At 41.3% G+C, this 17,332-nt stretch overlaps 1 long non-coding RNA gene across 1 annotated transcript; it reads right to left on the reverse strand.

Moving 5' to 3' along the window:
* Window positions 1-1,503: 1,503 nt before the first annotated feature.
* LOC310766322 lies at window positions 1,504-17,096 on the reverse strand. Its single transcript, XR_014550062.1, has 3 exons — window positions 16,497-17,096; window positions 6,869-7,016; window positions 1,504-1,934 (listed from the first exon to the last, which is right to left on the reverse strand). It is a non-coding gene; the product is annotated as an uncharacterized lncRNA (long non-coding RNA).
* Between the last annotated feature and the right edge of the window lie 236 nt (window positions 17,097-17,332).

Raw genomic sequence — 17,332 nt, forward strand, 5'->3', positions numbered from 1 at the left:
AAGTAAGTCATACTGAATTCAGTTGGGTTTCCTCCCAGATAAGTAGGTATGGGACTTCAGCGGTAGTCAGCAATTATTCTTTAGATTCTTACCCTAACCTAACATTTTGTTGTTGTTTAGTCATTTAGTTGTGTCTGACTCTTTGTGACCCCATGGACCAGAGCACACCAGGCACTCCTGTCTTCTACTGCCTCCCACAGTTTGATCAGACTCATGTTGGTAGCTTCGAGAACACTGTCCAACCATCTCGTCCTCTGTCATCCCCTTCTCCTTGTGCCCTCAATCTTTCCCAGCATCAGGGTCTTTTCCAGGGAGTCTTCTCTTCTCATGCGCTGGCCAAAGTATTGGAGCCTCAGCTTTACGATCTGTCCTTCCAGTGAGCACTCATGGTTGATTTCCTTCAGAATGGATAGGTTTGATCTTCTTGCAGTCCATGGGACTCTCAAGAATCTCCTCCAGCACCTAACATAACTAAGGCCAAATAGTACCTTTATTTCACTCTGTGGGGAGATAAAAATACATTAAGTTCTTCTTGCGTAAGACACTTGAAAAAGTATCTGGGAAAAATAATTATTATTGTGTGCAGTTTATTTATTACACACTAGATTATGTTTCCTGGGTGTGTCATTGTTTCACTTACAAATGAACTAGATAGCACACGCCCTCCAAATAAAGCAATTTTTATGCTTATTTAATTTTTTAAAAAAATCTGGCTGGGAACTCTTTTTTTTTTTTTTTGTAACTGTAAATCTTTTTCTGCAATGCTCTGTTGGCTTTAATAAGTACAATAGTAGCCACTGCTGGGTTTTACTTACTGTGGCTGAATGTTAAGCAGCAATGGAAAATGTTAAGTTGTGAGATAACTGACTAGTTTCCTAAGCACTTTTTAACAGGAGAGAGAATTAACAATGCTTCTCACCTCCTCCTTTCACACTCCAATAGAAAAAATGCAAATTTACTATTAACCTAGTCACACAGCAGCCTCACATTTCGTTTACTCCATTTCACAATTCACACAGAAGCCCAGGCCAGACCAGCGATAGACACACAGGCGGAATTCTCTTTACCAAGGATTCTATTCATAAAATCTTTAAATTGATTCCGGGCTACAAAGATAGAAAGAATGCAGTATTTGAAGAGAGATAAAAAAAACACAAGCTGAGGAATTAGGAAAGCATATTCATACCTGTTTACATCTCCCCATTTGTCATGACGGACCCAAAACAAGTGCATCAAGGGTGACAGGATTTGAATTGGACCAAAATCCAATTCATACAGTGTATAGGTGTGTTGGATGGTGGGGTGCAGGGATATGCGCTGGACTCATGAATGCTACCAGTCTCCCTGCCTTGCATAAAAAACCACTCTGAAGCCTGTCTGGAGGTTCTCTATGATGGTGCATGTATGCATAATGGGGTGTTTCAAAGTTATACTCAAGAGTAGACCCACTGAGATTATCAAACATGACTAGGTTAGGGTCATTAATTTAAATAAGTCTATTCTGAGTAATACTTAGCTGAGTACTACCCGGTGTGTTTTTTAACTGAATAATCATTGCAACCCTGATTGGTTGGAAGGGGGAATAGTTGAAGGTTAGCCATATAGTTATTCTACACAGACATTGACACTCCCCCTCCCTTTGTCAAGAAAAATGTATTGTGTTAGTGTTGACTAACCACAGAGACCATACGTTAGTATTGGGAACTGTTCAACAAAATAAAGGCTGTACTTTTCAGCAGAAGACTGAGTCCTGCTTTGCAAAGTAACAACAGGTAGCACATAACCGTTCCTTTGAAAACATGGGTGAAATGATAGATATGCCAATTTAATTGCTTGGGCGTATCTTCAAAGTTGTACATTGCTTGCTGATCCTGCAGTTCCATTCTGAGACATGAAGAACTGCAGATGGATTTAATCAGGAACGATTGCATTAGCTGGCAAAAAATAAGAGAGGGGTGGTTCATGCTGAGCAACAAGGGCTATGGAGACTCGGATTTTTCCACCAACCTGAAGAGGTAAGCACTTAATGATAACCTGTTTGATAGCTAAGGGTCAAAAATTAATTGAAAATTAAGAATTGTATTGAAACTGTTATCCCAAACTAAACCAACACGTACATTTTCATCTGACCTCTGTTTTAGAATCTCAGAGTGGCAGATACAGTATGTGCCCCCTCTTCCTTTTTATCCTCACAATCCTATAAGGTTGGTCAGGCTAGCCTTCCTCACAGGGTTATTGTGAGGATGAAGTGGGGGGTGGTAACTGGCCTAAGATCAACACCAGCAAGCTTAATGGTCGAGTAAGGATTTGAACCCACGTCTCCCTATTCAGAGTGCAAACCTCTCTACACAGTCCATTGAAGACATTGAGCTTAGCAACACTAAGAAGCTATTGAGGCTAGTTCTATACATTATTTTTGACTCTACTGCTGTTAATGACTTCAAAGATTTATTGAATGCTGAGAGGTTTAATTAATAAAATCAATAAAGAACTGCAATAAAATGGCCTATATTGTGTATAGCATCACATAAAGCAAAGGAACACTTGGAAATAGCTCCCACTGCATTAAATAGACTCCCTAGCTACGGAGTCTAGGATTTCAGCCTTAAAGGACCATTGCTAATATTTTTGAAAAGCTTAAACGTAAAATGGTAGGCTTTAATAAAATGTAAGAAGTTAAAGTTAATTTCAGAATACAGCGAATACAGAATACAGGGAAACCCTCCAGCTTGATGAAAAAAGGCACATTTTAAACACTTGTGCCTTGATTCAGGGAACAGCTTATATTCTGCTGCAAATCCCCCACCCCACTTAATCATTAACACTCTCATTCAATAACTTGTTAGGCTATCAGGAAGGGTAGAAAGAGGAAATATTGACTGAAAAAGCTTCAATTTGACAGCATAGGGTTATCATGGTAGCAATGAAGCCCACTGGGTCACCTGCTCATTTTTGTGCAAATGGCAGGAACAGTCACAGGCATGGATCTTTATTGGTGGATCTGGTGATCCAGCTTGGGGGCGGGGTTACCACTCTGATGCCCACAGGCAGTACTGTGTCCACCAGTACAGTGGTACCTCAGGTTAAGTACTTAATTCATTCTGGAGGTCCGTTCTTAACCTGAAACTGTTCTTAACCTGAAGCACCACTTTAGCTAATGGGGCCTCCCGCTGCCGCTGCGCCGCCAGAGCACGATTTCTGTTCTTATCCTGAAGCAAAGTTCTTAACCTGAAGCACTATTTCTAGGTTAGTGGAGTCTGTAACCTGAAGCATATGTAACCTGAAGCGTATGTAACACGAGGTACCACTGTATCTGTTTGGGCTTCCACAGTGCATGACTGTTTGCTCTCCTCAGTTTCCATTCTACCTGGGCTGTCCTACATTGAACAGATCCCCTTAAAGATGCCCAACATCATATAACACACAGGTGGGCAGATTTCAGTCCTATATGATTTGCTTTATTTTTTTTCCATGGAATGTTGAAATCTGCTAACTGGAGCCAGGTGGACAGTAATAGAAAGGGCAGTGTCAGCTGTAAAAGTGTGTCTTGGGAGTTGGAGCCAATTACCTTCTACATTTATAAACCATACATCAGCATAATGTGAAAATCTGGAGTAAAATCTGAAGTTACTGCAAGTCAGGGATTCTAACACCAAACTCTAAAACTGTCCAGTAGAATGACACAAAGATGTGGTCAAAGATAACAAATTTATACTCTCTATTTTACAGATGAACAACACTGGGGTTGAGAGTTAAGCAATTAGGAGAAAGGCAGAAATGGTACAGCAATAAACAAAAGCCAACCCTTGCGTTTTAATTCATTATCAGTAAACTATTAGATTCAGAAACCATTGAAACTCTGCTGGAAATCCCACTACATCCCATTCTACATTCTGCCCACCCCAATATATGTAAACCCTTCAAATGTCCCTATTTCCCAGGGATGTCCCTGATTTAGAGAAGCTGTCCCAGTTTCTGATTTGATCCTGGAATGACCACATTTTCTTAGGGTGTCCCTATTTCCTTTGAAGCAATATTGGAGGGTATGGTAGGATGTCCCTATTTTCATTGGAGAATTGTTGGAGGGTATGGAGTTATCTGATCCCTGAGCCATCTGAAGGCAATCCTGTATAGGGAAGGGTTTTTAAAAAAATGTAAGGTAAGAAGGATGTGTGGGGTATAAATAGTAAAATTGTCATTATGGAATGGGATGTCCCTATTTTTATTAGAGAAATGTTGGAGTGTATGTATAAGGCACTTGGTATTCTGAATTTGTTAAATAAAATAATGGAGGGATATTATTAATGGAGGTGACCGCTCTATTTGGAATTGATGAAGCAAGAGAAAAATTAAACTCTACGAAAAGCGGATTATGCACAAGAGGTAATGTTCAAAGCTTTCTTATGCTCACACTATATCGGTATTTAAGCCCTGTCCTTGTGCCCTCCAAAATAACAGGGTCATTTTTATTTGGTGCTTAATTAACAATTCCGTTGATGACAGAATCATCTCATAAGCCATTTTCTTGGAAAACTATTCTTTGAGCTTTCATTATATGTATGAAACATTTGCAATATTTAGTACACATTTAAGACTAACAATAGATTTGGAGCCAGAAGCCTCTGTAGCATGTAACCAGTGCATAGGTTTGGTTCTGTACAGTTATTTTTAACCACCAATAACTCATTTTGTTTAGTCGTATGAGAACATGGGAGGACAGGAACTTGTTGTGCAATGTTGAAGAATACCCCTGACATCCGTAATGTGCAGCACGTGAAATACAGCCACTGTGCTTCTTTGAGTAGCCTGAATTTTCAGCTGACTCCAGTTGTGGGTCTGTACAGTAGCCAGTTAAAATGACCAGCAACTCTCTACAATCTAATGCCTTGAGGGCAAGGGCTACTGAACACAGTGAGAATGATGCTCAAGGAAATATGGATAGGGTTATGCTGTAAGCATTTTTGAGAATTGCCTGAAATACAAAATACTCCCCCCCCGAACTTCCCCCTGATGCAAACATGATTTACGTATTTGGCCTTGAGACTGCAGAGTAAAATACTCATTTTCAGCTAATGCCCTTTGGGCTTAAAAAAAACCCCTCTCCATTTTCATGTCAATATTGATTTTAACTTTTCATGGTATACCATTTGAATACAGTGGTACCTCAGGATAAGTACTTAATTCATTCCGGAGGTCCGTTCTTAACCTGAAACTGTTCTTAACCTGAAGCACCACTTTAGCTAATTGGGCCTCCTGCTGCTGCCGCGCCGCCGGAGCACGATTTCTGTTCTCATCCTGAAGCAAAGTTCTTAACCCGAGGTACTATTTCTGGGTTAGCAGAGTCTGTAACCTGAATCGTATGTAACCTGAAGCGTATGTAACCCAAGGTACCACTGTACACTGGTGGTGTTGGGCTAGGCCAGCATTGCCCAACCTGGTGCCCTCCAGATGTTTTGGACCACAGCTACTATCAGCTACAGCCAGCATGACCATACTGGCCAGGGCTGATGGGAGTTGTAGTTCAAAACATCTGGCAGGCAACAGGCTGGAGAAGACAGGGCTACGTAGACCAACCTTATTCAAAAACTTTTTGGGCACCTTCTCTCTGAGTGGTCTCGGCTAATACAGAATGGCAGTTCATCAACCTTCATCTGGATTACCAAAGTACATTGGATACTTAAAGTGATATAACATTATGAATGGGGTGTGTGCTAAACTATTTTAGACACAAATTAGGAATGGGACTTCACAGACTACTGGAAGTTAATGCAATTTGTTTAAATCCAAGTAACAAGATGTTCTAAAGATAGGTACATTTCTGACTTCTTTTATTTCTGAAGACCCGTGAAATCATTAGATCCGGTCAAGGGTCTGGAGGCAATAAGAAGAGATGGCTTGGCTGCCTAAGAATGACATTCTTCTGAGAGACCAGGACAGGAGTGCATGTATATTAACAGGAAGGGTATAAAGAAGTAGATGAGTTATGGGATTTTCCTTACTTAATCTCACCACGGCCAGCATTTCAGGAAGTAAGTGTTTCTTCCCTCTGCTCAGGGCTAATTTCTCAATCCTACAACCCTTTCAAATTTGGCCAGGGTATGAGTTTTGCCCTCTAGTCGAGTGAAAAACCAGGGAAAACCACCCTGACCGGTAGTTAGATCTATTCATAATTATATTAAAGAGCCTGCATTTGTAGGGCTTCACTATTTTCTATTTACTTCTAAACTTCAGAGAAGGAAAACAAAAGAAATTCCACTAGTATCAGCCTGTATTTGAAATCAATAGGTTCACCTTCTGGGCTGCATCTCACTTTCTTAAAAAAAAAAAAAGGACAGACCACAATTATTCTAGACAATAGGGTTTGAGGTTTGGAAGCTACATACAGATAAGCAAATACTTTTTCTTCCTAACTGCATCATGTGAAATGTATGTCCCTGAGCAACAAGCGGCAATCTTCATTTCCCTTCTCCTAATACTGATTTTAGACAGAAAACATACATTGTCATTAGGCCTATTCATTCCTGTCCCTTGGAACAAATTTCCAGCTCAGCATCTGTTGATTGTTCCCTCATCAATCAGCATTTCTAATGCCTATATGCGCACATTTGTATTCTTCTCTTATGGTTGGATGGGGAAGGGGGCGGGGACTCCAATTATAATTTTGGGGTACTGTTAAAAGGATGAGAATGTACGTCAGTCATGAGTTTAATTGTGTGGAAATCTTCTGTAAGTCCTCATAAAAAGAAGGTGAAAGATGCCAATTCAGATTGTATCAGGTGGGGGGTAAAATTCAGCATGTTGGAAAGTAGGGCTAGTCACACACGGCAGTACCCAGATGTTGCTGGCTACAACTTTTATGATCCCTTACCACTGGCTGTGCGTAACCATGTGGATGGGATTTGGAGTCAACCACACCTGGAGGGCCACAGGTGCCACTTCTGCAGTCCCAATGCTCACTTCTAGGTACATCTAAGGTTAAATGACCAAAAGAGCACTGCTGTGGTCATTTTATTTCTCTATCAAAATAGCTATAAAGAAGAGTTATCAGCCTAGGACAGACAATGCTCTTCTATTCCAACAGCAAAGCCCCAGCCAGCACAGCGTGATGGGAACTGCATGGTCCCATCATGGTCAGGCATGATGGGAACTGGAGTCCAACAACATCTGTAGAGCACTATATTGGCTATCCCTCCTCTGAGCACTACCCTACAGTAGCTCTCATTGATGCATTTGCAGGTTCATGCATAGTACATTTCATTATCCATGGAAAAAGTATTTCACCTGTAGAGTGGCTACATTTCAGTACTCCTGAAAAAGAACCACATATGCAAGGGTATCATCCGGGACCCTTGGATTTTTTTGCACTGGGCCCCAGACAGATATTTTGCCCTCTCCTCCCCGCTTTTTAAATCTTTTTTTTTTTTAAAAAAAAATCCTTAGAGGTCTGCTGTGCACATTATGAAGCACAGTGCCAGTGAGAGCCAACACCACCCACCATCTTAAAGTAGAGGTAAAGGGACCCCTGACCATTAGGTCCAGTCGTGGCCGACACTGGGGTTGCGGCGCTGATCTTGCTTTATTGGCCGAGGGAGCCGGCGTACAGCTTCCGGGTCACGTGGCCAGCATGATTAAGCTGCTTCTGGCGAACCAGAGCAGCGCACGGAAATGCTGTTTACCTTCCCGCCGGAGCGGTACCTATTTATCTACTTGCACTTTGATGTGCTTTCGAACTGCTAGGTTGGCAGGAGACCCACCATCTTAATTTGCACATAAACATATAAAATAGCATACGCAAATTTTGTGTGTGTGTGTGTGTGTGTGTGAGTGCTGGGGACATGTTGGCCAAAACATTAAGGTACATGTGCTTAATCCTTCCACTATTAGATACTGACCCTCTTAACTGCCCAAGTACGGTGTAAAACTCTCACAGTCTGTTTCAACTAGTTTGAAAATGCTTAACCACTCCACATACTGGCACGGCAGAAATCCTCTACCCAGTTATGCATGCATATAAATCCTAAAGAGTTATCTAAGCAGTCAGGGTATGAAAATAATTCTTCCCCAAAATATGTAAGATGCAGGTGTCAGCCTAGGAACTACTGAAAGTATAATGTTACACAGAGACAAAAAAAAAAGTCCATAATCTTGCAAACACAGACAAAAAAAGTCTTAGAAGGATTATGAAATATCAGCATTTCTTGTCTGTAAGTACCTAATTTACTCATTTTAGGTTTGGCTAATCTTGCTTCCCTTCTCTTTTCCCTTGAACTGACCCCAGTGCCTTGCATATCTGTGCACATTTCAATAGAAGCTAGTTTTTCAGTCATTTAAAAAGGAGGTGATTATTAGCTATACTTAAGATGGTTTTCAAGAACTCCAAATCACTTCAAAATCCTACAATGCAATAATTGAAAAGTAAAAAAAAAAAAGTACAAGTATTCTTATGAGAAGAACAATAAATAAAAGGATTTATTTATACTAAAAAAAGAGAGAGTCTTTGCTTCATCTGGTATCAAGATTAATCATTATTACCAGGGTGATATTAGAAAATGTTCTGTGTTATTGAGGACTCCAGTTGTGTAGCTCAGGGGTGGCCACCTGGTAGCCCCAGGACCTTAGTCAGTGGAGCTTGGTGGACAATGGCTGGGAGGCAAGCCTCCCGGCATGCAGCCAGACATGACATGTCATTTCTCCTCCCTCACTGAGGCCTGACAAGGAACAGCTGGGGAGAGACATAACTATTGACAGAAGAACTGGGGTTCCAGTTGCAGACCCTCCAAGTGTCCCTATTTTCCAGGGACATTCCCGGATTTACAGAAGCCATCCCGGTTTCTAATTAGATCCCGGAATGTCCCACTTTTCCTCAGAACGTCCCTATTTTGATTTGAGAAATGTTGGAGGGTATGGAGTTATGCGACGCCTAAGCTAAGGAGATAAGTAACTATACAACCTTTAAAAGACATCTGAAGGCAGCTCTGTATACGGAAGTTTTTTTAAAAAAAGTTTAATGCTTTATTATGTTTTAATATATGTTGTAAGCTGCCCAGAGTGGGTTGAGAAACCCCGTCAGATGGGTGGGGTATGAGGATGATGATGATGGAATAGGACAGGCATAGGCAAACTCAGCCCTCCAGATGTTTTGGGACTACAACTCCCATCATCCCTAGCTAACAGGACCAGTGGTCAGGGATGATGGGAGCTGTAGTCCCAAAACACCTGGAGGGCCGAGTTTGCCTATGCCTGGAATAGGACATCCCTATTTTCTTCAGAGAAATGTTGGAGGGTATGGAGTTGAACCAACACCCAACAGGAGGAAAGCACTTGGGAGGACATTTACAATAACCCTCTTACTTTCCAGTCCTATTCAGGTATTTGAACACATGATGGAATAAACAGTTTAAGGAGGGAGCACAGCAGTCCTGTCCGCAATCTTTATGCACTGGCACCAATGGTTTAAAGGGCTGTTTTTCACATGTTGAGCTGAACAAGCATCTTCCGAATGACCAGGCATTGGGGTTCTGGATTGTGGAGAGGATTCTTTGCATGTCCAGCTGAAATGCAAACCATTCTGTAGAATGCTGAAAGGTCATTGATGGAGTCAGTCTCCATGAGAGCTTTGGAGTGGGGTATTTCGGCTCATGCCCTGCACTCTTTCTCCAGATTTCATTTCCCCTGTGTGTACTTTCCACATTTTAATACGGCTATCATTGGTGGTTGTACTTGGTACCTTCTGAAGATAAAAACCAGGTGCCATTGGATGTTATGACAAGAGGCGTAGATGAAGACTGGTATGTTGATCAGAAACATAAGAGAGATACAAGTCACATACCCAGCAAAGAATGTGGAAATGCAAATGGACTCATGATTTTAATGAACTTATGCCATAAAAACTGTCAGGGTTGACTTAGACAGGACATTTTAATGTTGGCAGTTAATTATGACTACCTGAATCTGTCTGAAGAGCTTGAAGCTTATCTTAAATCTAATTTAAAAGACAAAAGGCTATATAAGACTTTGAAGCGTGATGTGCTCCACTCATATTTCCCCTGCTAATGCTAAAAGAAAATGTGGAATATAAAATTTAAATTATTAACTCAAAAGAGATTATGTTAAAGATGAGTGAATAGTTTGTAAAGTTTGTGGGCAAGTTCCTAAAATGGCAAAACTTAAACCACTTCAAGATTTATGTCATGTTCCAAGGGTGGCCCAATTTAGTTGTCATGGAACAATTGAATGCAGACAGTATTGAAAAAGACCAACTCCCTTTTTGAAGCACCCCTTGCCGTGTCCCAGATACAAATCACCATCCTATTTAGAGTATGTGGTCTACATAAACCTGTTAATTCACCACTTTTTAACCAAGCTCAAAGTGATAATGAAAATAACTACCAGGTTGTTATCATTGATATGCACAATAAAGAGCCACACTGATCTATGAAGGATCTGAGATAATAAGGCAGTGTGATTGACACACCCTAGCATGCTGGGAATCTTAATCCAAAACATCTGGAGGGCATCAGGCTGGTGAATGCTGATTCATAGAATCATAGAGTTGGAAGGGACCCCAAGGGTCATCTAGTCCAACCCCCCCGCAATGCAGGAATCTCAACTAAAGCATCCATGACAGGTGGCCATCCAACCTCTGCTTAAAAACCTTCAATGAAAGAGAGTCCACAACCTCCCAAGGGAGATTGTTCCACTGTTGAACAGCTCTTACTGTCAGAAAGTTCTGCCTGGAGTTTAGTCAGAATCTCCCTTCTTGTAACTTGAAGCCAATGGTTTGAGTCCTACCTCTGGAGCAGGACAAAACGAGCTTGCTCCATCTTCCATGAGACAGTCCTTAATATATTTGAAGATGGCTATCATAGCTCCTCTTTTCCTGGCTAAACATATCTAGCTCCTTCAACTGTTCCTCATAAGGTTTGGTTTCCAGGCCTTTGATCATCTTGGTTGCCCTCCTCTGCACACGTTCAACAACCTTTTTAAATTGTGGTGCCCAGAACCGGGCACAGTATTCCAGGTGTGGTCTGAACAAGGCAGAACAGAGTGGTACTATTGTTTCCCTTGATCGGGACACTATACTTCTGCTGATGCAGCCTAGAATAGCATTAGCTTTTTTTGCTGCTACATCACACTGTTGACTCATGTTAAGCTTGTGGTTCACTAAGACCCTAGATCCTTTTCACATGTATTACTGGTAAGCTGGGTGTCCCCCATCTTATATTTGTACACCTGGTTCTTCTTGCCTAAGTGAAGAATCTTACATTTGTCCCTGTTGAAATTCATTTTGTTAGTTCTGGGCCAGTTCTCCAGTCTGTTAAGGTCATTTTGAATAATAGAAGCAAAGAATTGTAGAGTTGGAAGGGACTTTGGGGAACATCAAGTCCAACCCCCTGGAATGCAGGAATATGCATCTGTCCCATACGGAAATTGAACCTGCAACATTGGCATTATCAGTACCATGCTAACCAACTGAGCTATCCTGGTTACTATCTTCTGCAGCATTAGCTACTCCTCACAATTCGGTGTCATCTGCAAATTTGATGATCATTCCATCAATTCCTTCGTCCAGGTCATTTATAAAGACATTGAACAATAATGGGCCAAGGACAGAACCCTGTGGCACCCCACTCATAATATTTTTTTCCAGGATGATAAGGAACATATTTGTGTGATAATTTGATTGGAGAGGTAGCTGTGGGGAATGTTTCATTGCTCACCCCTCCCTCAGTTTCATGCTGAAATTCTATACATTCTTACCTGGGAAAAAGTCTTATTGAATACAGGGGAACTTCCTTCTGAATGCATAGGACTGAACTGTGAATCACTCTCCAAGTTGCTATTTGCTCCATGCAGTAGAAACAGGTAAAAAGGTAAAGGACCCCTGGCAACTATGGGGTGTGGCGCTCATCTCGCTTTCAGGTCGAGGGAGCCAGCATTTGTCCACAGACAGCTTTCCGGGTCATGCGGCCAGCATGACTAAACTGCTTCTAGCACAACAGAATACTGTGATGGAAGCCAGGGCACACGGAAACGCCGTTTACCTTCCCACTGCAGTGGTACCTATTTAGCTACTTGAACTGGTACGCTTTCAAACTGCTAGGTTGTGGAAATATACAAGCATGATTCAAGCACCTACATTTCCTTCCACCCTGAAGAACAAAACAGCAGCTTGGTTAATAATGATAGGTAAAACGGCACCGGAAGGAAGGAAGGGTTAAATGCCCTAGTACTGACACAAGAAACTGGGAAGTCTTAAAAATGCATTTGCTACCCCTACTTTATAGAAATCTGAGCCAGCCTTGGTTCTTTAGTTGACTAAATTTGCAATTAAAAATATTGTGCTGTGGTTTTTGCATCTGTGGGCAAATTCTATGGCTTTAGGCTTTAGCTTTGCATGTGTAGCCAAATGCAAAAGCATCATTGTGTATTTTGAAGTGATGTGGAAGCAAATGAGAAGAGCAACTTTGGAAGAGGGAGTACCGGTAGCTAATTTCTCCTATCTATGGGAGCAGCAACAAGCTAAACCACATATACTGTAATTTTTTACTGCTTACAAATTGGCACCCTCTAGTGGAATGACAATGAAGTGCATGGACGGTTTTCAAATAACTATAGCCATTCAATTTCTTTCTTTTTTTTAAATCACAAAACAATCTATTAAAAATACAGTTCTAAATGATGAATACTAGTTTTATCTTAAAGAGCTCAAACACAACTTGCTTTTTTATCTATTTAAATTCTCACTATTTCATTCCACTTTCAAATGAAACATATGTGAGTGTGCAGACACATCTGCACATTTATGAACATATTGTCACAGGCAATGCCCATGAGGTTAGTATGGGTAAATTAGTGAATAGGAAGCCTAATCTTACACACATTTTCTCAGAAGTAACTCTCACCATGTTCATTGGGAGCTGCTATAAAAGGTAAATCTAAATGAGTGAAATATGGGGCATTTTTCATATGGCTTCCTATGTGTTATTTCGGTTAAGAAACAAACATGACAGTCCTATACAGATATACAATGGGAAATAAGTTCCACTGTGTTCAGTAGCCTTTACTCCCAGGTAAGTGGGTGCAGAATGAACACTTTACCTGGGAGTATACACCATCAAGGGAACTTTCCTCCAAGCAGGTACCGTATTGGCCCAAATATAAGCCGCATCCTTAAAATTGGAGGGGGGGGGGGAGAAAAAAAGGAAAAATTCCCAAATATAAGCCGCTCTATTCCTCACTACTCCTGGCTTCATACTGGGGGTGGGATAGGGGAGCTGCACTGTGTTGCTGACGGCCTTTCCCTTTCCTCGCTGTCTCCCTTCCTGGCCTTGGAGGCGGACACTGGTTTGCTGCAGTCCTGGCGCTGTTTGCCCCACGCTCCCGGCTGCATACCGTAAGGTCATGAATGTTAGCCGCACTTTAACTTTTCACAGTCAGAATTTGGGGGAAAAGTAGGCAAATATTCAGGCCAGTACGGTATGTATAGGATTGCACTGTTTGTTAGCTACTCTCGTTAGTCCCAGGGTTAAATTTGCTGCCAACGTTAACTCCAGTTTTATGTATCCAAGCTGATGGGCTGGCAGCTGAATCTTTCTTCAACAATGGTTACAGGACAGGGCCCTCCACAACACCTGAGAGCAGCAGGCTAGCAGAGCAGAACATATGGCATGCACAGCTCTGTCTTTATGCCACACTCCTGCTGCTCCCCAGCATCAGCTGCATGAGGCAGCTGCCACACATTGGCTAATGGCAGGGCTGGTCCTGCGCATTCTGAGCCAATACAAAGAACTTTAATTTCATTTCACTTTTAATTTGTATACCCCCTTTCTATATTACTATACACAAGGCAGTTTACAACAACCCAATCTACCACAAAGATCACACACGTTATAATCGACTCCATACAAAAAGGCATTTTAAAAGCATAGCTTAAAATAAACAACTTATGGTAGAGATACTGAAACACCAACCCCCCCCCCCCAAAAAAAAAAACTGTTTATGTATGCAATGACTGCAGCCAGGATGATTTATTCTCAAACATGGAAAGATGATTCTGTACCAACTGAGGAGGAGTGGCAGTCTAAATTAATGGACTATGCCAAAATGGCAAAACTTATGGGAGCAATAAAGAGCCAAGAGGGAAAAAACTTTACAAAAGACTGGGGGAAATTTGTGGATTATCTGAAATGTTATTGTACACATATAAATTCATTAGCAGTATTAATTTAAAACAAACAGTTAAAATTAATGTTAAAAGGTAACTAGGGAGTTATTATTAATTGGAGTAATAAAATGTAAGAAACCACAAAAGGTTTAGGGGCAAGTCAAAAACACATATATTTATTGGAAAATATTGGACTGTGTTTATGTTAAGATGTTATGGAAAAAACAAAAAATAAAAATTATATAAAATTTATATAAAATAAAATAAACAATTTATATCAAATAAAGTAATATTCAACAATCCATTCGAATCTAATAGTACACAATCAAATTAACTCTCAAAATATCAGCAAATACGAATTAAACAGAAATTCATTCTTAACAATTACAATAAATAATTACTAAATTATAATCAATAAAAATAACAAGAAGTCAAAATGCATAAAATACCACAATACATACAAAACCATGTAAAAGGATCAAATAATCATTCCTGGAATTCACATGAATATTATGGTTTTTTGTTATCCCTCTCCTCCTCTGCCAAAGATCAGTGGGAGAGCATAAGCTTTCATCCCACAATCTGAATCCACAGCAGCCTTGAACTCTTGTCCATCTGCAGAGTTTTAGCCAAGTCGTTTTTCTTACATGCAGGGTGAGTCCTTTAAAAGAGGCCCCGTGAATACAGAGTACACATGTCCCATGGGGCCTCTTTTAAAAGACTCACCCTGTACTTGGATGTAAGTTCTGTTCTGGTTTCCTTAAACAGACCTTTATTTGTTCCAAGATTACACCCCTATGTTCTTCAAGAAGTCCTCACGCACTAATGAGCCTTATTGCCACATGGCCATATTTGGGTATAATCTGCTGAGAATCTCCTTCGGCCCAATTCAAAGGAGGAGATCTCTGTATGGATAATCTTCTCCGGACTTTAGAACACATGTATATAAATAGGACAAGCTCCCTAACATGGAGGCTTTTAACTGCTTCCAGTGAGATGCAAACCCCCTTTTACATTATAGTACACTTACATATGCACAACTAGAGCTGGATCAGGGTTATAATGAATGGACATAGAGTGACCCTGGGTCAGTCAGTGCCTCTCAGCCTAACCTACCTCACAGGGGTGTTGCAGGCTCCTTGGAGAAGAAGGTGTGAAATAAATGCAATCAATAAATCCAGATACCCACATTGGTATAAATATGTGGTAGATACACTAGTAGGTATTAAACAGCAACTAGAGGAACCACAGAGCCTAGGACTTGCTGATCAGAAGGTCGGCAGTTTGAATCTCAGTGATGGGGTGAGCTCCCGTTGCTCGGTCCCTGCTCCTGCCAACCTAGCAGTTCGAAAGCATGTCAAAGTGCAAGTAAATAAATAGGTACCACTCCAGCGGGAAGGTTCGCCAGAAGCGGGTTAGTCATGCTGGCCACATGACCCGGAAGCTGTACGCCGGCTCCCTTGGCCAATAAAGCGAGATGAGCGCCGCAACCCCAGAGTCAGCCACGACTGGACCTAATGGTCAGGGGTCCCTTTACCTTTACCCACATTGGTATAAATATGTGGTAGATACACTAGTAGGTATTAAACAGCAACTACAGAAACCAAAGGGCAAAAGAGAACAGGACTCCTGCATAAGTCTGTAGAAGAGGGGATTTCAGCAGATGTAGTTAAGCCATTCCTGCTGAAATTGCCTCTGCTACATCACTATTAAAGGCCCAGAAGCCTTGGCCTCTCTTTTTTTTACCTGACTGCCCTTTCAGAAACCAAAATGTAGTTAAAAGTTACAGCCTCTTAACCAGGCATAGGCAAACTCCAGCCCTCCAGATGTATTGAGACTACAATTCCCATCATCCCTGACCACTGGTTCTGTTAGCTAGTGATGATGGGAGTTGTAGTTCCAAAACATCTGGAGGGCTGGAGTTTGCCTATGCCTGCTCTTAACAGTGCAATCTACTCAGAAGTAAGTCCCATTGGGTCCAGTAGGACTTACTACCACATAAGTTGGTATAGGATTTTAACCTCATTGTTTACATTATTATTCAAAGGCTTCAGGAGAATGTGAGACCCTCATGCTGGAACTAAGGTTAATATGTTCCCCTTCTGCGCATACAATGGATTTAAGCGTCACTTTTTTCCGTGTCTCTAGAATGAAAATGCTTGAAAACAACCCAAAGGCAATTCTGTGCACAGAAGTTTTCACTTCAGCTGAACGGGAAAGATCTAGTGGATTTCTTTTTTCTTTCTTTTTAAAAATACATTTTTCTATTCTAGACTTGCCAGAGAACAAAGATGCTTCCTGTACTGCTTGATTGCTGTAAGATACTCACCTGGAACCAACCCAAAAGGTGCTACTTCCAACAGCATGGTGCTTGTGACTTCAGTGGAAATGAGAGATAACAAGAAGATCCTTGAGGCAACCTGGAAAGGGAGAAGCATTGCACTCCAAGGGCAAACGATAAGGATTTCTCCAGACTCCAGCCAAGAAAATAGAAGGAAAGGAAGAGTTGGTAGAAGCTGCCTTTGTAGATTGTTTAATTTGAGCATGCATTATATCTCTGGAAAACCGGGATGTTCCAAATAAAAACAAAAATAACCACTCATGTATGCAAAATGAAAAAATAGCTATTGCATATACTTTCTGCAGAGATTCAACTTGGTTCTGTATTATTCTGAAAGGGGTGTTTAGTTAGATCTAGGCATGGTGAAGCTCACCTGATCTCCTGATAGCCAACTTGCTGTTGTCTACTGGGAAGGTGTGACACAGTGCAAATGCTCTGGCAAGAGTGTCAGGTTGGCTCTGCTGGTGCATTTGCACTGCACTGATCTCCCGCTGCCCCTCCTTCCTGGTAAGCAGCAGTGAGTCAGCTGCTGGGAGGTCAGGTGAGCAATGGTGCCCCACCACGCAGTCCACTATCGCCTTCACCATCTGAAAGGCAGCATCAAAATGACGCCATGTGAACACTAGCAATGGAAAATATGGAACCCCATCAATGGGGATGGTAACTTGAGCCTTACTGGAACAGCTGCAGCCAAGCAAATTGAGCCTGCCAAATTGGTATGGTAATGCTCAGATTGCGATCGAATGGATTTGCATGGTCATTTTACAGAAGAAGTTTGAGCTGAAGGAGCTTATGTTCATAGGCTGTAATGTTCCACTACATCC

This window comes from Podarcis filfolensis, assembly GCF_964270895.1.
Source record: "Podarcis filfolensis genome assembly, chromosome: 7".
Classification (NCBI taxonomy): domain Eukaryota; kingdom Metazoa; phylum Chordata; class Lepidosauria; order Squamata; family Lacertidae; genus Podarcis; species Podarcis filfolensis.